The sequence below is a fragment of the Dryas octopetala genome, chromosome 7, assembly GCF_963921425.1.
Source record: "Dryas octopetala chromosome 7, drDryOcto1.1, whole genome shotgun sequence".
NCBI lineage: Eukaryota > Viridiplantae > Streptophyta > Magnoliopsida > Rosales > Rosaceae > Dryas > Dryas octopetala.
This window is the reverse complement of record NC_141372.1, coordinates 20,219,328-20,237,463: the sequence shown is the minus strand read 5'-3', so window position 1 is coordinate 20,237,463 and position 18,136 is coordinate 20,219,328. Positions and strand designations below refer to the sequence as shown.

The following is an 18,136-nucleotide window of genomic DNA, read 5'->3' as shown; positions in this document are numbered from 1 at the left end:
TTAGTTTTTATTATTTTTGTCACTTTCATCATTTTCTTGTCCATATGTTATTGGTTATGTCTTTAGCTTAACTTCTGAGCCGAACTGACAGCAACTTGTATCATAAAAAGAAAATACTGATAAAATTAAACGAGATAAATCCAAACAACATATTGTTCAAAAATCAAATCAAACCCGAGCCACACCTCGGCTCGGGGAGAAAAAGTAAAAACAAAAGTACAATTTAAAGTCATGCAGATCGCTCGGCAGGTCCTTCCTGGATCGGCTCGGTGGACTCCTCGGGCGTCTCCTCGCCGAGCTGCACCACCTCAACCCCGCCGATCTGCATCTCAGCATTGGGATCGGATTCGGGGACTGGGGGAATCGGGGTCGGCTCGCACTCGGGCAGCGGAGGATCCTCCGGCGTCGGCTCGGTCCGTGAAGTGACCACCTCGGCGGAAGCTCGGCGATCAGAAGGGGGGAGGTCTTCTTGTTGGCTTTCCTGGGTGTCCCCCTCGCCGTCGGACTCGCCGACGAAGGACAAATCCCAGTCTGGCCTCTTCGACCGGATCTCCTCCAGCAGCTCCTTGTACCCCTCGAACTGGGCATCGGCAAGTGCCTGGACGCTCGGCACTCCGGCTTGACGCCGAATCTCGACAGCCCTCCGCTCGGCTGCCTCGACGTCCCGCTGAAGGTCGTCAGCGAACTGGCCCAGCTCGGCCACCTTCTGCTCGGATGCAAGGAGCTCCTTACCGAGCCGAGCGACTTCCACCTCTTTCTCGGCCAGTTTGGACCGCAGACCCGCCGACCGATCGCGCTCGGCCTTCACCACCCGCTCGGCCTCAGCCAGCTTCTCCTTAAGCTCCTGGATCCGCTCCCGAAGCCTTCCCATTGTCGCCTCGGCCTCCATGGCGGCATGGGCGGCTTCAAACTGCCTCATGGCGAGCTGCAAGAACAAAGGAGAAGGGTTATTACTAATCCGAACCAAGCGGATAGACGAAATCCGAAGTGAAAAGGACTTACCAACATGGCTTGCCGGGATGTGGTCAGAGCTTGGTGGCTGAAGCTCGGCTCGTCCTGACCGGCCCAGAGCCCCTCCCGCGCCTTCGCCGTCATCACGCGCTTGAGACCCGAGACGAACGGCTCGATGCAGGGGTCGACCTCCACCGTCTTCAGTAGCACCGAGCCAGAGGCGTCGGCATCCCCACCACCGGGTACGGCCCGGGTTCTCTTCTCAGGACGAGCCTCGGTCGCCGGGCCCTTCCTTTTCTCTCCCTGCCGAGCCGGCCTCGTCACGGAGGGCCCGGGTCGGGCTGCGGCGGCGGTAGGCGCTGGTACCAGGATCGGCTCGACGGGCACCCGACCTGCAGCCTTCCTTTGGGCGCTTCTCTCGGCTTTCTTCCTCAGCCGAGCTTCCATCTCGGCCGAACTCATTCCCTTTTCGGCTCGCGGGTTCCACCTGGGTACAAACCAGGAAATTCCGCTCGACCTGATCTGGGTCTGCCCGAGCAGGAATTTGGTGGATGAATATTCGGTCGGCGACTCTCTGATCACGGCAATCTGATCCCTCAGCTCGCCTCGGAGTTTATATTTGCCCCAGCTGACTGCAAAGCCGAAACCAAAAGGAGTTAGCCACAAAATATATATACAATTATTACGAAACATGTGCAAATTGCCCTCGGATCAGCCCCAGTCTTCCAGTGCCCACCTGGGATCCTAAAGGCTCTGGGAACCCGAGCCGGGGTGGGTCTGATCGGATCGGCGAATTCCCAATCCCCAGAGACGAAGAAGTATCTCCTCTTCCAAGTCTTCTGAGAAGAGGGATTGCCCGAGAACAGTGGCCTCGAATAGGCCTGCAGGTTATAGAAGCCGAGCTCGGTGCTCTTCGACCTCAGTGCGTAGGAGCAGAACAGGATATCCTTGTCCGGCTCGCATTTGTGCACCTTGTGCCACAAAATATGCATGGACAAGATGATCCTGTATACGTTGGGATTTAGCTGATGCGGCGCCGCGCCGATCATAGCCAACCAATCCTGCAGGAACGGATGCAGGGGAAGCCGAACCCCATTTTCAAACATTTCAGGGTACATGGTCACCCATCCCTTGGGGGGTCGGCTCGGCTTCTCCCCTTCCGTCGGCAACCTCATCCGCACGGCCTCGGGAACGGAGTACCGAGCTCTCAGATCCTCGAGATGAAACTCGGTCATCTCGTTTGGGATCTGATCGGCCTTCCACGCCAACTCCTCGTAAAAGTCAGGGTCGATCGGACTCCCCGTCACTTGCCGAGCCGAGGTCGACGCATCGTGACCCCTGTCCCTTTCACTTGAGCCCGAGGTTAGCCTGCTCGGGATGGTCGCGATCGGCTCGACGTCAAGGGGCTCCTCGTCGTCACCTTCGGCCACCCTATGTTCCCGGTCGGAACTCAACACTTCGGGGTTTTCCTGGTCCCCTCGGGCTCGGCGCTCCTCGCCTGGGTTGCGACCCAACGTCGAGATCACTTCGTCCAACTCTTCGAACAACCCGTCCCAACTAGCCTCACCCGCGGGTGGGCTTCGGCTCAGCTCGGCCTCACTATCTCCTTCAAAGGCTTCTCCCGAGCCGAGACGACCACTCGAATCAGTCTCAGACATTATAAACACCTTTTTCTGTTTTTCTCTCTCACTTTTTGGATCGAAAAGTGTCTTTTTCAAGAACACCAAGAACAAACCCAGAAAAAAACCCGAAAAACACAAAAACTCAGAAATGGACAGAATCACTTACTGGTTTTTGTCCGGCCAATCTCTCCACCCCCTACACACTCGGAATCACCCCACCTATGAACGGAACTGGTCGGAATCAAGGTCGGGCCACCACACGATCGACGGGGAGAGAGAGAAGTTCACGGTGAGAGAGAGAGAGAGTTTCGCAGGAGAGAGAGTGAACTTCTGAAAATGAAGAGGAAGAGAGAGAAACAGCCAATTTATACCCCATGCAAATCAGATCTCAGCCCTTCATTTCTGGCGCTTCAAATGCCAGATCTTGACACCTGTCAAGCATTCAAAAACACCCATAAGTGAGGTGACCCTTACGTTCCCCCATGCAGAAATCAAGCGTCCCTTCACCTGTCCCTGAGATATTTTGACCAATCACAAGTCGCCTTGTGTTCGGATCTTCGGGAACATGGGTTTGTAGGGTTCGGCTCGGATCAAGTGACATGCCATCTTTGGGATTGTCCTTACACTCCAACTTCCAATCCACCACTGCTCGCTCGGATCGGAAGCTGGGGGACTCCTGTTTGTGGGAAAATCCACATCTATCCGAACAGCCAATCACGGCTCGACACGTGGCTGGTCAACACCCACCTCGGAGTTGACTCTCTGTGTTCAAACTTTGACCTCCACATCATCACTGATCGGCATTTCCTCTGCCAGCTCAGACCGAGTTTCCACGCCGGGCCCACCATGTTCGGTCCGAGCCGAACCGATGATCTTCCAAGGGATCGAGTGTCCATCTTTCCACGGTCATCCCAGTTCGGCTCGGCTCGGCACAGGGGACGGTCTCCATCCGAGTTCTGGCGTCGACCAGTTAGGGCTCGGAAAGACCCCCTTCAACTGGACCGGCTCGGTCTGGAATCACATTTCCGATCCGACCACACATGAACTTCATGTCTACGCATAAGAAACATGTGTTCGTATCGGCTCGGCTCGGCTCTCCGCCGCCATTCCCGGGAAGATCATGCTGGGACGAACCGCCGCACTTAAATGCACCTGACACAAATCTTCTGACAGATAGAATATCCAGTCTGCATTCATGACTACTGGGGCAGTTTGCCTGAACCTTCCAACCTTGCATTTAATGGGGGATTCAATGCAGCATTGAATGCTGAGGAAGTAAGCAGCTGAGCATACAACTAGGTCTGACCAGGTGCGTGGGTCTCTAGCAACCATTCATTCACATGCAGGTAACTTATTCATTAAGTCTTCCTTTGCCTATATAAAGCACCATATATGCACAAAATGATCTATCTACGCATCTATGCATCTACCCACAAACACTCACACAAAAATTCCCACTCACCAAAGAGCTTATTCAACTTGCTGAGAATAACCCAGAACATTTGCCTTGTTCTTCCTATTCTCCCAAGTTCATCCTCTGTTCTTCCTCATCCACCATCAAACACCATCACTGATTTCATCATCGGAGAGTGTTTGGCTGGTACCACACCGGTCCATCTCCTTTGATCTTTTTTCTTTTGCAGGAAGATCTCAATCAACATCCACTTCATCATCCAGCAAAGCATCTGATCAGCCAGATCAGCGTTTCTAAGTTGTTGCATCTACCTCACGAGAATTTGCATCAACAGAGACCTTCTTTGCTGCTGCTTCAGCCTCCGTCCAAACACCATCGACCTGCTTGTACAGCTGCTCAGTTGTCTGCTTCGTTCTGCATTCGCCATTTCACCATCTCAGAGCCGCCACTGGAAGTGCCTAGCCAGCCTTGACATTCAAGGGTATGTCTTAGACTCTCAGCCTATAAAATAAGAAGACTAAAAAATTTTATGGCATGAAAGTGACTATATCACATAATTACCTAACTTTCAGCTCTTATTTCACCCCTTTGAGCTCTTCCGCACTTTCTTTCAGCTCCTTGACTGACTGTTGAAATTCTGGATTCCGGCAACCAGGGGAATAATGACGAGTATAATGTGACCAAAAATTCTTATGAGAACATGTAATAATCATTAGAAAAAGAAAATGTTATAACAATTAAAAGAACTAAAGATGACAAAAACAATTTTGCAGCGCTTTGAACAAACTGACAAAGTAGGAAGAAGCTGTTACATTTTACTTCGAATGGGAGTGGAGACTCAAGCTATTACTACCAGTTGCTCAGACTGTAAACTGAGACCCAACTTGACAAAGCCTTATATCTCATAAAAGTCACATGTATGACGACCCTATGAAGCATGGATATGGATATGGATATGGCGATACAATACCACACGACACGGCGATATGATAAATTTTTAAAAATTAGGATACGATACGTCATGAATACGGTAATTAAAAATATATATTACTATATATAATAATAAAAATATGAATAATTTAAAACATTACTTAGAATGCAGTCCATTTTATGAGTCTTTCTTAGACTAAGACCGGTAGTGATTTAGAGTTTTAATTAAGTCCTTTTATTTTTCTTCTTTAACGTAATAGATAGAAAAATTTTGTAATCTTTCATGTATGCGTGAAAATTTAACTTTCATTCTGATAGCCTCCCACTTTTTACTCCAGCAAGATTGTTTGGTGGGTGTAACAACGATGATCGGTTCTTGTACTTCTTTTAAGATTTTGGGCTCCGCCCAAAATCTTGGAATTAAAACCTAACATGCAGCCTCTATAAAGCCCACTCTACACCCTAGGAGGAGAAATACCTTTCAAATAGGGAGAAATACTCTTCAAATCGGGGAAATACTTTCTTATGAATTAAAATGATTTTCTTATAAATTAAAAGGACTTTATTATGAATTAAAATGATTTTCTTATATATTATTATGAATTAAAAGGATTTTTTTTATAAATTTTAAAACACTTCCGGTATCCATATAAAAACTGTTTTTTTAAAGGATCTAAGCTTAACTATCTCTACTTTACATAACATAAAAATTCAAATTCATTTCACTCAAATTCAAAAAACTTAAAAAGATCATCCAAATTTAAAACATCCAAACTCTAGAAAATTAAAAAACATAAGTCTCAATCAACTTCAATATTCATGATGTCTTCCTCGTAAATAAAGTAGCCTCCAATAATGGTTCATCAAGAAAAAGGCTAGCAATTTCAAGCATCCCAATACCTTCTTCACCCACGTTATCAAATACATCTCCTCCAACATAGGCCTCACCAAAAAGCCCAAGGCCCGAAGCCCACTCGGCCCATTGGGCCCGAAGCTCGATCTAGCCCGAAATTTGGGCCGGCTTGGCACAGCCTGAAAGTCCTTTGGGCTAGGCTTGGGCCATCTCCTTGAAGCCCATGGCCCGCCCGAATCCCGGCCCGATTAGGCCCGCCCAAAGCCTGTTTACACACAAATATATCTTCAATAAAAATAAAAATAAAAAAAAAGATTTCGACTATGTTTTGATTTGAACATAAGACCTCACAGAATTAGCTTAAACTCTCAACCAACTAAGCTGACTAGTTTATTTGTCTAGTTTGTGAATCATAACATATTTAATAGGTTTTTCGTTTGTTTACTCCATAAATTAGGTTTTATATAATTTTTATATAATTAATATAATATATTAATAATTTAATATATAAGAAATCTCAATTTTTGTATTAAATATTTAAATGGATTATTTGGGGTTTAGAGTTTTTATTACATATATTTTATAAACATACGATGCAATTGTATTTTCAACGATCCGAACCGTTCATTTTTTAGTTCTCCACTCAAATATCATCCCTGCAAAAAATTAGCTCAATCGAAGATGTAGAAGTTAGGTAACGGTGGTCCAACTTATGAACAATCGTGGTTTTTTTAATGATAATCGAACGGGTAAATGAATTCCAATTTGGCCGATTTTTTGTAAGGATGATCTTTGACTATGAACATAAAAAATGAACAGCTCAGATTGTTGAAATTACGTTGTGGTCTTCACAATTATGAAAAAGACAAGGTTTCAACGGGAAAGTTATTAGAATTATATTTTTCAAGTGTATTTATATGTAGAAGTTCACATCTTAATCGTGTTTTTAACGATCCGAACCGTTCATGTTTTAGTTCCCCACTCAAAGATAATTCATGCAAAAAATTAGCTCAATCGAAGATGTAAAAGTGAGATAACAGTGGTCGAATTAATGAACGATCATAGTTTAATAACTTTAATTATAGTTGTATTATAAAAGTTGTATATACACATGTACATTTATGTTTTATTATAGTTGTAATGTTGTATATAATTTTAAAAGTTTATTATTTATGGTATTACACTAACATAATAGTATTAGATAATAACTTAATAAACATATTAATAATTTATTGAAGTAAACAAATGAAAAAGCTATTAAATATGTTATGATTCAAAAACTAGACAAATAAACTAGTTAGCTTAGTTGGTTGAGAGTTGAAGTTTGTTACATGAGGTCTCATGTTCAAATCACAACATAGCCAAAATCCTATATTTTTTTATTGAAAATATATATGTGTGTAAACAGGCTTTGGGCCCATTATGGGCCGCCCGTTCGGGCCTAGCCCAGCCCGGCCCGGCCCTCCAAGCCCGCAAGCCCCGATCCTGATAGGTGGGCCTTGGGCTTGTGTATTAAGGCTCAAGCCCAGCCCGGCCCGGCCCGAAAGCCCTATTGGGCTTCTCTAATTCAAGCCTGAACCCAAAAGATTTGGGCCGGCCCATTGCCGACCCTTACTCCAACATCCCACATTTGAGTAACACCTTCTTTGTAACTTGTTCCTTCTTAAAGAGTGAATGACTATACGTACTCCAATTCCTTTCACAACACGAGGAGGAACAAGGTTGTCCAAGTAGATTCAAAGCTATGGCCACCACATTATAAGTTCTATGAGAAACATATCATTCATAGCATCAATAGCTCCAAAGTCACCCAAGCACATTGAAAAATAGGCATACTCCACATTGATATCTCTTCTAGCTTGCTCATTCGAAAAGTATTTCTCAAGACACTTTTTTCTTTCCCTTGTAATCTCGACATCTTGGTGTGGAGCAACATAGCTAGGATCTTCTTGAAGCCATTTTGGACTATAATACCTATAAGTAAATAATGATATAATTTTATAAAATTATAATAAAAAAATTAAAAATAAATTTTAAAGACTTTAAAAGGAAAGAAGCACATAATACTTACCTAGGATTTAAAGAATGAGCCAAACAATGTAGTGGTGTGCTCCACTAAAATGATATACACCACATCAAAGAAGTCGCTATATTCATGTAGTTGCTTGTGCTCATTCCTATAGATAGCTGCCTTCACTTTCTCTATCATGGTATCCCACCACTCATAAACTAAGTGAAGACATGGTTTATCTGTGTCAGCCATCCTAATCATCTCATATATAGGAACTGTAAAGGAAAGTATATAATCAATCTAGCTCATCCCAAAAGTATTCATCCAATATCTTTTGCTTCACTGCTCTTGTTTTGCTCGGATCATTCTCTTTATATAAAGACCAGTTTGGACTAATCACCATTTGTTGTAGACCTTCCTTTACTTCGTTAAATTTTCTAATCATCACAAGTGTTGAAGCAAACCTCAAATAGATACATATAGTCAAAATATCAAGCCGAAATACATAGGCCAAGAATGCACTTGGATCTACATGAAATGATGGGCATATAAAATCATGGGCAACTTGATAACTTGGATCTACAAGAATGCACGTAAGGTGAAATCATGGGCATATAAAATGGAGATAATTAATAGGCCCATCCATTTTCATGAAATGATTTTCCTGACCAATAAAAATGGAGATAATTAATTAATTCATGCTGATGCATCCATAACACAAAACTCTACAATTAATGGTTAATCCATTATTTTCATATTGTTGGGAATCAAGTTAAGTGCTTAGTTATGAGGGCATGTGCACTTTTGGCACACATCAATTTAGTCCATGTTACGTGGATCAAGAAAGATCGAGCATCATGATATCAAATAAAATACACAGAAATTAACTATTGATTGTGGGTTTAGGGTGATTTTTGGTTTTTTACTTTAGTTTTGGTTTTTTTTGTTTTTTAATTTAATTGTGGGTTTTAAAAGGTTTTTTTTTTAATTTATTTTTATTTTAAAAATATTTTATTATTTATTTTTCCATGTGGCTATTTTTAATAAATTAAAGTCATTACAGTAACATGTCACGTCAACATTTAACGATTTTTTTGACGGAAGGCTTAACAGAGGTACTTTTTTATCAAAAAATTAAAGTTGAGGTACTAAATCGTTGAAAATTGAACTGGGGGTACCAATTTGCAATACGAGGCAAACTTGAGGTACTAACCAAAAAAAAGTGTCTAGACATGAGAATTTCTTCACCAACCAAAATTATTATAAAAATTTTGAGAAAAAACAACAAATATAGAATGCTTAGAAACAAACCTTGTTTGAGCAATGAAGAGCAACTTCAATTTGCAGTGGTCCTTATACATACTCAATCTCATACTATGGTTCATAGTAAAATTTTGGCTTTTTAGCAAGACACTCACCTGAACTTTGACTCTATTTGCATGTACCACCTAAATTAAAAATTGAAGCAAGTTGCCTCATGAATTAAATTTATTTTGCAAGTTACCACCTACATCTAATTTCATCCAAGTCTGTTAGAAAGTTCCGTCCCACCTACATCTAATTCTATCCAAGTCTGTTAGAAAGTTTCGTCCAAAAAACGCATGTGCGATGCACATGACCCTTTTTCAGGGTTTTTTTGGTCTTTATAGCTGAATGACCAACAGTGGCGTTAGCTAAAACACCTAACCTAGCCCAACCATTTTTGATACATTTTTAATTAAGTACATACTGAAAATCTATAGGCAGATAGAGTAAATCAAAGGCTGATGACATCATGAGATCATCCCCTTCTACACTAGATTTGCAATTCTAGGCAATTGTTATCAATGAACTCCACCAACAAAACACAACTTTGATTTATACAACCCAGAAACACAAAAAACAGAAAATTGAATTTAAATTAATGAATAGGAGAAGCTAGCAATAAAAGAGAAACTAAGAACATAAACTGGATGAAATTAATTAATCTTTAGAAACCCACATCGATCAACAATCAACATGCATGTAATCGAATGACCCTCAATCAAAATCCTAATACCCAAATTGAAAAAAACAAAACAAAAAAATCACCCATGCAAAAATTAATTAAAACCACCCACTCAATCAAAAGAAATCCTGTGCATATGTAACTTGAAATTGGGCCATTATGTCTTCCCAAAAGGACATTATTTTGCATCCATAAATCTGAAAACAAGCATAAACTAGTCAGCCTGCATTCCCAAATTTCATTCCTACATGTAAGTTAAACTTGCACCATATTTCATTCCCAAATTCAAACAAAATTCAACTACAACATCATAGTATCCAAAATATATTAGAGTTCCAAAAACAATTGCCATGATTAACTCAAAAACTTGTCATGTATTCAACATTGTTAAACTTAAAAACCAATAATGTCTGCAGCTATTTTAAACTCAAAAACCAAAAGGCCTATTCTGCACAGCAGTCTTGGTTATTTTTGGGAATTGTCTCTTTGCAGGGGATTTGTGCCTCTTACTCTGTACCCCTAGAGTATTAGGTTGTGATGCAAAATTATTGGCTTGCATTACAGGTTGAGATGGAGTTGTACAATTTTGAACCTACAAATGCAATTTGAATTATGTTAGCTAGCTGTAGTATGACTTAACAAACATTAGATTCTCAAAAGCTTATTGATTGGTTGCCTTATCTGCTAACCATTCTAATACCATAAATCAACAAAATTAACACTCATGCCATTATCACATACCATTTAATTCCATTTCAAGCCATTACCTGCGAACCATTAAATGATGATGCACTTGGGTGCGAGTCTTGAGCTGCTCCAACGTACAAAAAACATTCCCAAATGAGATTGACTTGTAAGTAAACTAAAACTTGTGTTTATTAAGTTAAGTAAATTAGAATTATTCCATTACTTGTGATGCAGATGTAGAGGCTTGTCTCTTATCCCTACCACAAGATTGGACATTGTGTCCTTCTTAGCCACATTTTCTGCACTTGATTTTGATGTATGTCCTTGGTAACCTACCTTGGTTTGCTAGTGGTAGGGGTGGCTCATTAGCTTCTCTAATTCTGGCCTTTTTGGGTCTGCCTGCTTGCTTGTGATAATGAGGGGGTAGAATTGGATCATGTCCTGACTCAGGCCAGAATTCTTGGCTAGCCATTAGATGGATATAGGGACTGTAAGCCTTCACTACAACAATGAAGTTAATAGACAACGGTAAAAAACCGTTGTCTATTTACCCAAAATTTCGTCGTCTAGGCGAGTGACATCTATAGCATATTTAGACAACGGTAAAAAACTGTTGTCTAGTGTCCACCAAAATGCATGATTTCGTCGAAAACGGTTGTCTCGAAGCACAATACACAACATTAACAGATATAAAACTATTGTATTAGTAATGATCTCACAATGCTTATTTACTATAAATGTGGTCCAAAGCACTGTTAAACATCAGTTTTAAGAAAAACCGTTGCATAATTAGGTATAAAATTGGTAGGAATATTGTTAGCAAAGATACTCAATAACAGTTTTTACTCAAAAATGTTGTTTAAATTACATATACACATCTGTTGATTATATAAAACCGTTGTGTAATGCATCTCCAAACAATAGGTTTAGCTAAAACATGTTGTTTTAATCACATATACACATCTGTTTATAACTAAAAATCGTTATTTAATTTAATTATCCACAACTTGTTTTCTGCTAAAATCGTTGTCTAGGTTTGATTATCACAATGATTAATCAACTAAAACTGTTGTCTAGGTTTGACTAACACAATATTTTTAAATTGACAACTGTTATTTATTTGATTCACATTTTAACATCTCTGCTTGGATCCAATTGAAATTAAATCTCACTAAATCCCTGCTTGCATCCAATTAAATCCACAAATATGGACAACTCAAAAATATTCATGAATTCATTAAATTGGAATTTAAGTTTACAAAGTCACAGCAAACTCATTCACACATCCATTGCCAATTAACACCCCAATAAATTAATTGTAAAGTAGCTTGATGAGCTATACATAGAAAAAAGTACTTGTTACACAAACTATAAAGGCATGACATGGTTTAAAAACTTTGAGACCAACTTTTGAACCTTTCTACATCTGCATTGTTCCCATACTTCTTGCACTTTTTACAAGGCTTGTAACAAACCCTTCATCTTGTGCACAAGCATAGATAGCTGTAGACTTTCCACTCTGCAAGGTGAGAAACAGCAATAATCAGCAATAATAGCATCATGAAACAAATTCATAGTTCACTTTATACATACTCTCAATGGATTCTTTCAATTCTCCAAGTTTCTGCTAGTTGTTGCACGTCATGCCTTTTCTATAGGGATTATCCAAATTCAAGGCCTCCTTTTAGTCATCCTCGACTTCCTGGAACCTAATGAACAAAATGGAAAAATATATATACTTGAGCTAATTAGTTAAAAAGCCATCCTATAAGAGCTAACACTAGCATAACTATGCCCATTTTTGTTTTATTTTTTAGAAACACCACCACAGAAGTATGAATGCTATTAACACTTTCAGTATTCAGAAGCTTAAACTTGTATTTTATTTAAGTGTATAATAGATGTGGTTAAGTAAATGAAATAAAACAAATAATTACATACAGTACATGCAACCATTTAGTTATTAGACAAAACAGAGGGTAGGGGGTAATGCTTGCCTTTTTTATTTGATATATGCCATGACCCTATTCAATTTCATAAGCTACTGCAGTTGAGGACACAAGAATGCTTCTTAAACCTTGAATGGTAGTGAAAGTGATAAGAAAATTACAAGAAATTCAAGGCCAATCTAAAACTTATAATCAGAACTATGTTGTATAATGTGGTCTTAAGTTAAAGAATTACTTGAATTTATTATAACATTGTTTTCTTGAGAACAATGCTTTTCTAAACTAATTAATTGTTGACCTTTCAAAATTATAATATGTGTGTATATCAAATTACCCTTTTTTCCTTTTTCAAAAGATAAGAACGCAGCCTCCATTTTTTTTTCATCAAATGCTAGATAGCCTTGTGAATAGGCGTAGTCTTTACAGTAATCTACCATAACCTTCATGAAATCAAGGAAGCCGTACTTAGTAAAGATTGTTCACATGCATTAAGGAAAAAGAGGAGGTAGAGAGAGGGCTCTAGATGTAAACCTGGCCATCTGCAATGATAATTAATACATGGTACTGACCACCGCTTTTCTCCACAATATCCATAAGGCTGTGACTCTTATGATATATGCTATGGCTGTAAGCAATGATAACTAATACAATGGTATATGCTGTAAGCAATATATAATTGTTATGTTTAAAGCTCAACCCTCAACTTCTGAAAGCATGTGAGTAAAAAAACAATACCTCCAGAGCTTCTGCAGCACAGTCAGAAACTTGCCATCCATGGTCTCAATCAGAGAAAGTCCATGCTCCTTTAGAAATGTGACGAAAATGGGCTAAAAAAGTAAAAAGTCACCAGAAGGATTTTCCCTAACCTAGACCATTACAAGTAAATTAATATTTTAGCTGACTAAAAATGTAGAAGGAGAAAATAAGACGCTTCATGAACAAAGTATATACTATATAGTAAACAGAGAAGTAGAGAAAATAACAGAAACATGAGATTTCTTCAGGTAATCCGTAATCATGTGCTTTCTTAAGTACGGGTCCAAGTTCATCAGTGAGATTTCCAGCAATCAAAGCTTGAATGGAAAGACTAGCATCCCACGCCTGACTACCAAAACTCTGCATATGAATAGAAAGTATCAAAATCAGTACTTTGGTGGCCCAAGTAGCACTTCCAACCAATTTGAACTTAAAACCTGAGCAAACAGTAGGGGGAAACAGTTATACAAACCTGCATTGTTATTCCATCTTCTGCCACCCATACGTAATCTGAAACCCTTGCAAAATGCTTCTTATAAGATTCCCCATAGGGATCTTCAGCCCAGCAAGCAATCATATTTAATGGCTGTCGTATTCAAATGACAGTATGTTACCAAAAACAACAGACATATCTAGCTTAAACAAAATCCATTTAGAACATTAATTGAAATCTGAAACCCAAAACAAACGGAAAAATGAGGAAAAAAAAGAGAACAAAAGAAATCCATTTATTCTTCCTAGTTTCTGGTTTGTTTCTTAAAGTTGTGTACACATAAGTAATAAAGAAAAGAGGATCAAGACCAAAGAGCAGCTCAGTAGGAAAGAAAATTAATCTAATACAATGTAAGATTGCAACCAAGTAGATTTCTTACCATATCATCTACAGAGCTACAGATCATGTACAATCAAACAATGATCTAACCTTCCGCGCAACAAGAAGGTCATGACTCCAATCTCAATAGCAACCATCATCAAAACCTGTATATCCAAGAAGAGGTCCATGATAAAATGCAGCCATGAGTAAACATTAAAATGCTGAATTATACCCTTAAGACATCAAAATTCTAACAGTCTTTTGTATGTATCAAGTTGAGCAGACAGTCACAGGCTCAAACTTTGAGATTGCAGATGCTACCTTGGCAAACACACATTGAGCAGGCACTGCATTGTCTCTCCAGTTATCTAGGCGTTCCAATCTTCACAGAATGAAGATTGGTTGTCATAATAGGCTGGACTAAGAAGATTATACATTTAGGGGACATAATGCAAGAAATTAAAGAAAAAGTAAGCGCAATGCATCCATGAAATGAGAAATGCTAAGATTGATGATAGGAGTGACTAGAAAAGATAGGACTAAAAACTATTGTATTAGAGAAACCTTGAGAGTGACACCCATATAAGAGAAACTATTCTTAAATGGTATGGACATATACAACATAGATCACTAGACTTGCAGCCTCACCATCCTCAACTTGCAGCCTCTTTCATTTCAGTGTTGAAGTAAGGGACAGTGGTTGATCTAGCAGCTGCCCATACTCTATTCTTTAACCTTAAGCCAAGATGCTTCAGTTTAAAATTGTTGTACAGATGCCTAACACAATGTCTGTGTTCTGCATCTGGTACAATCTCCTTCAAGGCATTCTGTAGTCCTTTTTGCTTATCAATTATGAAAACTCACCCTTGACTATTAACAAGCTCAACATTCTTAATAAAATGCCCTAAGAACTAGGTCCAAGTATCTCTATTTTCAATTTCTACAATAGCATATGTTATTGGATACATGCCATTGTTAGCATCTATACTCATAGCAGCAAGCAATTGACCTGGATGAGGGCCCTTTATGTAGTATCCATCTAACCCTACTACAGGCCTGCACCCATCCACAAATCCTTTCCTTGTTGCCTCAAAACAAACATAAAACCTCTCAAATCTTGGCTTCTCTTTATCCAAATCACTCTTGATCAGCACTGTGCTACCTAGATTAGTTTTTAAAAGCTCTTCACCATAATCTCTCAACTTGGCATACTGCTCCTTATAAGTGCCTTCAATATAAGCCGATGCCTTATACCTTGCTTGGTATATCCTCCACAATGAAACATTCATATCCCACTCCTTCCTCACTCTTTTTTGAAATGCTGTGACATCCCACTTGGGATCATTCATAAGATCATCAGCATACTTCTTTGCTAGCCATGTGGCTATACAACTTGAGTTTCTTTATACCCTATTGCAGTACTCATGCCTTTTCTTGTCTGACTTCACAACTACAGTCTCTGTGTCATCAATCCTAGATGCATAGAGCTTCTATGGACATATGGTGTCAAATGGTTTCCTACCCTTCTTTTTTTTCTTTATCGCATTGGCATTATTTCTCATTATGTACCCCCCATGTTTTGGCTTTTCCTTCCCTGCTAGCAATACCTCACATTGTACTTGGAGTTTATAACCTTCATTCAACACAAACTTTATGGTTTTGCCCTGCTTAATGGCATACTCCCTCACTGCCTCTCTAAACTCATCAGGATTTGCAAACACTAAGCCCACCTTGAACTAAGCTCCTTAACTCATCTGATTCTTCAGAGTGTGTCACAACATCACCAAATCCAAAATTTTCCATTCCTTTACCTGTTGAGACCAATGCCACATGATCCTCTTCCACATCATCCATATTCTCAACTAACAAGTCATCATCATGAACACCCTGCAATATATTCTCTTGACCATCACTTTGCTCATAGTCTGAATCAACAAAATTATCATCTTCTAGATCTACACTCACATAAATTAACTCAGACTAACTTTGGAAATGGTGTGATGGTGCTGTGGTAGGAGACTGTGGTGAGTTGGGGTTCATGTGGGGATGTTTTGGTGAGTTGGGGTTCATGTGAGGGTGCTCTCATGAGTCTACATCAAGAATTGGTATGTCATGGTTGGGGTTGGAAAGCAAAAGAAAGTTGTATACTTGTTCCAAGTACCATGGCACCACATCGTCTCCAGCACCTAATAAACAAACAAAATGCAAACAAACTTTATCTTACAACAAAAACAATTATATTCACTTAATTTGAAATCTCACACACTAAACAACCAGTCAAATGTACTTAATAAAACCAACAATCCCTTCCTACTGTATTTAATTGAATAGAAACAACAAAACAACAATTGTCCTATTGAATAAAGCCAACAACCAACACCAACAAACAATTGTCCTATTGAATATAAGCAGACAAATGCAATCTAAACTTCTTTTTGTTGTTGTCAACAAATGCAATATAAACACAACTTATGATTAATGGCACACCAGAAGACAAAAATGGGTGAAAAATAAACAAATCCAACACCACCACCACCGCACAAACCCACACATTTAAACCATAATAAAGAATGAATGCAATATTAACCAAACTAAAGTAACCGTTTTTTTTTTCTCTTAAAAAAAAAAGAGTGGCCATTTTATTTATAATATTATAAGCTATACATGAATCTCTTAGCATTAAGATACCTTCCCAATACAATGATCCTAAATATCATGACAAACTAAAAGTGAAAAGCAAAGAAAACAACAACAAAAGATAAAAGAGGAGGAAAGAGAGAGAAATCAATGGAGGCGTAAGTGCATGCAGTGAGTGAGTCAATTAGCCAAAAATCACAAGGACCACACAGAAGAGGAAAAGAACCAACTCATCGCAATCTGGAGGTCCCCAACATGTCTTAGCATGTCCTTCCATCTCAAAATCCACACCGAATCTCCAATTTGACCCACAAAATTATTGAATTTCACTACGAAACGTTGATATTCCCACAAATCTTGTAGATTCCCTGTCAACCCACTAAACCCCAAAGCTAACCTGAAGAACAGTTGAGATTCCTCTAAAAAGTTCAACCAGTGAGAACAAAGGGATATCCAAAAGGCCTTTTGGATAAAGGTCATGGTCATTCAGTTATGAAAAGACCAAAAAACCCTTGAAAAAGGGTCATGTGCGTCGCCACATGCATTTTTTTGACGGAACTTTCTAACAAACTTGGATGGAATTAGATGTAGGTGGTAACTTGCAAAATAAATTTAATTTAGAAGGCAACTTGCTTCAATTTTTAATTTAGGTACCACATGCAAATAGAGTCAAAGTTCAGGTAGGTATCTTGCTAAAAAGCCTAAAATTTTTTATGAACCGAACATCATCAGCTTTCTCTGAAATCCAACTACATTCATCATGCCAATCATCATTTAGTCTTGGTGAGCATATGCTCTTCAAAGCAAGATTAAGGGTGTGAACCACACATGGTGTCCAAACGATGTTGGTATATTTGGCCTCAACAAGTAATCCAGCAGCTCTACAAACGGATGCACTATCAGTGTTTACTTGAACCACATTTTGATAACCAATTTCCTTAATGGATTGATAAGGAAGTTGGCAATACAATGTTTGTCCTTGTACTCTCCTTCACAATTAATTACCTTCAAGAACATAGACCTGCTTTCACAAGTTGCCATAACATTGACAAGTGGTCTTTTTTGTGAATCTGTCCACCCATCACTATACACATTTACACCGTTAGTGCTCCATGTACTTTTGATTGGTTGTAAGCACCGCTCAATGTGGCTCTTCTCTTGTTGCAAATGAGTAATTCTTAGTGCATTGTAACCCGGTGGAACATATCCTGGAAGCGTAGAAGCACAAAGATAGGAGTTTAAATAGTGTGGATTCCGTGCAAGGTGAAAGGACAATCCACCTATATAAAACATCCTTGCAACTTATGCATCACATTCTTCTCTAGCCTTCTTCTGACAAGCTTTTTCAAGGGGCCCATTCATTGCTTGTCTTTTCTTTTGCTGAATATGCACAGGCACAGAATAACACAAAGAACCAGTTGTGGGCAAAGAAACTTGTCTTGGAGCTGCACTTTTCAACCTTTACTTACATTCTCTTACAAGTTTTTTCATTTCTGCATAAACTTCATCAGTAACCTTGCTTCAA

General features: G+C 39.5%; 1 long non-coding RNA gene and 1 pseudogene across 2 annotated transcripts in view; both read right to left on the bottom strand.

Moving 5' to 3' along the window:
* The window catches only part of LOC147280397 (mitochondrial import inner membrane translocase subunit TIM44-2-like), a 45,221-nt pseudogene that overhangs the window by 11,439 nt on the left and 15,646 nt on the right, over nt 1-18,136 (bottom strand). Inside the window, exons 3-5 of the transcript XR_015123249.1 lie at nt 10,562-10,573; nt 4,549-4,624; nt 4,326-4,401 (exon numbers count right to left, since the gene is read on the bottom strand). The product of XR_015123249.1 is annotated as a mitochondrial import inner membrane translocase subunit TIM44-2-like (transcript). The remainder of the gene's footprint in view (nt 1-4,325; nt 4,402-4,548; nt 4,625-10,561; nt 10,574-18,136) is intronic.
* On the bottom strand, nt 11,667-12,164 carry LOC147280399 (uncharacterized). Its single transcript, XR_015123250.1, has 2 exons — nt 12,049-12,164; nt 11,667-11,974 (listed from the first exon to the last, which is right to left on the bottom strand). It is a non-coding gene; the product is annotated as an uncharacterized LOC147280399 (long non-coding RNA).